The sequence below is a fragment of the Elaeis guineensis genome, chromosome 8 (assembly GCF_000442705.2).
Source record: "Elaeis guineensis isolate ETL-2024a chromosome 8, EG11, whole genome shotgun sequence".
Taxonomy (NCBI): Eukaryota; Viridiplantae; Streptophyta; class Magnoliopsida; order Arecales; family Arecaceae; genus Elaeis; species Elaeis guineensis.
The window spans coordinates 112,667,266-112,672,007 of NC_026000.2; positions in this window are offsets into that span (position 1 = coordinate 112,667,266).

The following is a 4,742-nucleotide window of genomic DNA, read 5'->3' on the forward strand; positions in this document are numbered from 1 at the left end:
TTTTATCCCTTCGGGCAGATCAACTAGTATCCAAAACACTATTGATCTCCATGGACTCCATCTTCGGACTTCATGTCTCAAGCTATTTTTGAGAGTCGGACCTTTGCATGGCCTCCATATAGGTGATCATCTCATCGTTTCTGATCAAGTTCAATAGAATCACCATCTAAATCAGAAAATTTAGTATCTGTCTGGTTGATGCGGTACTCTATCGGATCTCCTTAATGGTGCCTCTACTGGCTCCGGATTTGATTCACCAATCGAATCCAATTCTGTATGTGTCGGTCCTTCCACCTCATGAACTTCATCAAGTTCAATTTTACAGGCATTAGCTCCTTCACCAAGAAACTTCTTTTCAAAAAGACTGCCGACTGCTGACAAACACCTTTTGTTCTGCAGTGAGATAGAATAGTACCCTTTATTTTTTTTTTGGATACCTTACGAACAAGCATCTATCGAACTTTGATCCAAGCTTATCTGTCTTTAAATACTTGACATAAACTGGATACCCCCAGATCCCTAAGATGTGAGAGCACCGACTTATGTCTAGTCCATATCTTATATGGAGTTTTATCGACAGACTTGCTGGGCACTTTATTCAAAATATAGCAGCAGTCTCTAGAGTATATCCCAAAAAAAATATTGACAGACTGAAAAAGCCCATCATAGATCGGACCATATCTAACAAGGTTCGATTCCTCCTCTCGGACACACCATTATATTATGGTGTTCCAAGAGGGGTCCATTGTGAGAGAATTTCATTCTCTTTCAGATATGTCAGAAACTCACTGGTGATGTATTCACCTCTTCGATCTGATAAAGGATCTTAATACTCTTTTCAGTTTGTTTCTCTACTTCAGCACGGAATCGTTTGAATATTTCAAATGATTCTGACTTATGCTTCATAAGATAGACATACCCATACCTCGATAGATCGTTGTAAACATAATGAAGTAGTAGTATCCTCCTTTGGCACTTATGTTCACAGGCCCACATACATCAGTATGTATTAGACCTAGGACATCACTGACTCTTTCACCCTTTTTTTTAAAAGGTGACTTAGTCATCTTACCAAGTAGACAAGATTTACAGGTAGGCAATAATTCACAATCATCTATCTCAAGGACACATTCTTTGATCAATTTATCAATCCTATTCTTATTCACATGACCAAGCCTACAATGCCAAAAGTAGGATTCGCTAACATTATCTATTTTGGGATGTTTACTAGGTATGTACATTATACTAACAGACCGTGATATTATGTATATACCATGTTTTAATTATCCATGTATAATTATAGTATCATTCATAATGATATCACAAAAATCATCCTTTATTATAAACTTGTAACCAAGTTTGGCCAAAAGGCCTACAGAGATGACATTCATCATAAAGGAGGGACAATAATGACAATCATCTAACATAACACTACTGGACTCGAAGACAAGCTGCAAAGTTTTTAAGGCCAGAATTGGAACAAGGCTTCCATCTCCACCGTTAAGGAACTGCTCGCCCTCTCAAAATTTCTACTTACCTGCAGTTCTTGCAATGAATTACATATATTAATAAGACTTTCGGTATCTAATACCCAGGTAGTAGTATCACAAACAGAAAAATTACAAGATGTTATCATATAAATACCTTGTGAAGAAACCACTTGCCTCTTTCTCTTGTTCTTAGGCCTTTTTGAGTCAAGGGTGGCTATATAAGCAGGACAATTCCTTTTCCAATGATCCAGCTTCTTACGAAAGAAGCACTCTACTTAGCTCTTATCAACTTTTGACCGTTTTCTCTACTTGGGATCGACGGCATGAGATTTTTATACCTTTTTTTTCTTTCCTCTTCTAGAGGATCGATGCCCCACAGATGAACCTCCCACTAAATTCACTAGCTCTTTTTGGAGCTGGTGATCCTTCTCAAAAGTCTGCAATAACCCTAACAAATCATGATAATTTACTGCAGACTTCATCATTCTATAATGATTGAGAAAGGATAGGTAGGATTTCGATAGCAAATTGAGGATAGCATCCTTACCTAACTATTCATGTAACGAAAAGCCAAGTTTACTAAGGCATTCAATCACTCAATCATGTATAATACATGATCAGTGACTGAAGCTCTCTCTCGCATATGAGTATTGAACACTGCGTAGGAGATTTTATGTCTCTCCGTATCCTTAGAGGTGCCAAAGGACTCATTCAATATTTGAATCATCTCCTCAAGCTGTGTATCCTCGAACTTATGATTAAGTTCATCATTCATAGCTGCACTCATTACACAATATACAGTCGTACGATCATTGAGCCACTTCATGTAAGTATCTCTTGCAGCACGAGGAGCATTGGCTCAGGTTCTTCAGGTGCCTGATCCGTAAGGACATACAAAATCCTCTCATGCTCCAATACGATCTTCAACTTTCGATACCGCTATCGAAGTTGGTTCGATGAGCTTGTCACTGTCCAATAGTGAATGGAGGGATAGTGTGTTGGCTATAACTAAAAGAAAAAATATTAGCCTATTGGTATATGAATTTTTTTTTTAATCCTAAAGACATGGACTTTAGTCTAAAGATCCTTCCACTATTTTTTGTGAATTCGTAGCCTCTACCTCCAACTCAAGAAATTACATTAATTCTTAGCGGGTACTAGAATCTACATAGACTGCATTCGGATCCGAGTGTGGCTCGACTAACCCTAGTGCATCCATAGGTAGGTTCATAACCAATTATTTCTCCAAAAACTTCTATCATTGGGTTTTGCCCCAAACATCCCTTCAGCAAGCATGTGGTGCCTCCACTGAAAATCTTGGTTAGGTCCAACCATTAACATGACACATCAAGTGCATCCAACAAACGAATGTCCAGACCCGAGTGTGGCTCGACCAACCTAAGCATTGATCTGAAGGTTCATCATGATGGTCATATGATGAATGACAATTCCAATACGTAATAGACACTAGATGTGTGGTGCCTCCAATACCTATTTGAAATATTAGACTCATTATCACGCACCTTAATAGAAGGCAATGATCAAGTAATCTCATAACTTTATCACTTTATGGACCTAATAATTTAGAGGATTTAATTTCATTGATCTGAGAATAAGAGAAGAAGTCGACCTGCAAGCTGCAAATCCTTCCACTGACTTCATCAAGTCATGTAAAGGATTAAACACAAGCTGGTCTAAAGACACCTAAATCAGTCACACTGATTCACCTTAATGGCATGGGTCTGCACCAATCGACTAGTGATCTAATCAAAATATATTCTACCATGTTGATCAGGTAAGTGAGATCAGCGAGAGGGATCTACCCTTAACTCACTGTAGATGCATCTAGGTGAATAGCTCTCAATTAAAAATTACTGGATCGAATCTATCAAACTTATCTTAGATACCAACTGGTTAATTAGTTTCGATTTAGCACACCAGAAGATTCGGGCTCAACCACGGAGCCATGATCATGGTCCATTTATTAGGGTCAAACACATGGACTTGATTAAACTTCAACTATTAATATTGATTTAAAGAAATACTGACCTAATATAATTCAACACTTGATTAGATTTAATTAATTTTTTTACTTGATCCATATATGTTTCTAACCCTAGGTCTAACCCATTAAAAGGACCTGATTCATGCTAACCCTTTACTCATCATATTATATGGTGTCTTAATGATCTTCAATTCTCAATTCTAGATCTTTCAAACTTAATTCAAAATTAAGTATGTGAAACGTGTGTTTCAATTTGTAGAACTATTCTACAAGAATTTTAAGTGAAGCATACCATATGTTTCAACATATAAAAATAAATTTTTATAATATGTTTAACAATTAAACATACATAGGTATGATCTAAACTTTATTCATACATCTCATGTATCATAACAACTTTTAGATCAATACCAATTACATCATATGTAATATGTAATTCAGATCTAAAATAATTTTATATCTAAAATTTATCTTATTATAATAAATTATAAATTATTTTAGATCTAATCTAAATATATTTATGATCAAAATAATACATAAAAGTCTATTCACTTTTTTTCTTTATAAAACTGCATCACAACGACGCTCCTACATGTCATAAGAGAACCTATTAAATAAGCAAAAGAGAGATTAATCTCTTCAATTTCTTATGACTGAATGGTCTGAATGATCTCATCAATCCGAGTACTAAGCTACTAAGATCTGAAATCTAATTTCATATATAATTACATCAACATACAATTATTGATAAAACTATTTTATGTCATGAACATATCCTTGATCTCATCAATTATGTTCTTTATTTAATTCAATTAGATTTGATGTATCATATACATCATATCAAATCTAAAATTTATCTTATACTGATTATAAAATATTAATTTTAGATTTAATATCAAATAAAAAATAATTAGACATAAATATGAATGCATAAGAAATTAATTTTTGATAAAATTTATTTTCATGCAGTGCTGAATTATGATAGGATTCAGATCTAAATATCTATCGAAATAGATCCAATTTAAATCTAAAATAATCTTCACTTCATAACAAAATAATAAAAATTAAAATTTTATTAAAATAAATTTAAAATAGATTTTTAATTCATATTATTTTTTATCAAAAATTCAGCAACAGTAGAATTCTATTATAGTAGATTTATAACAATCTCAATCAACCATTGATTAGGCACCTCTAATCCAATCAAAATTAGATCAAAAATTTTATATAAACATATTTAAATAAAA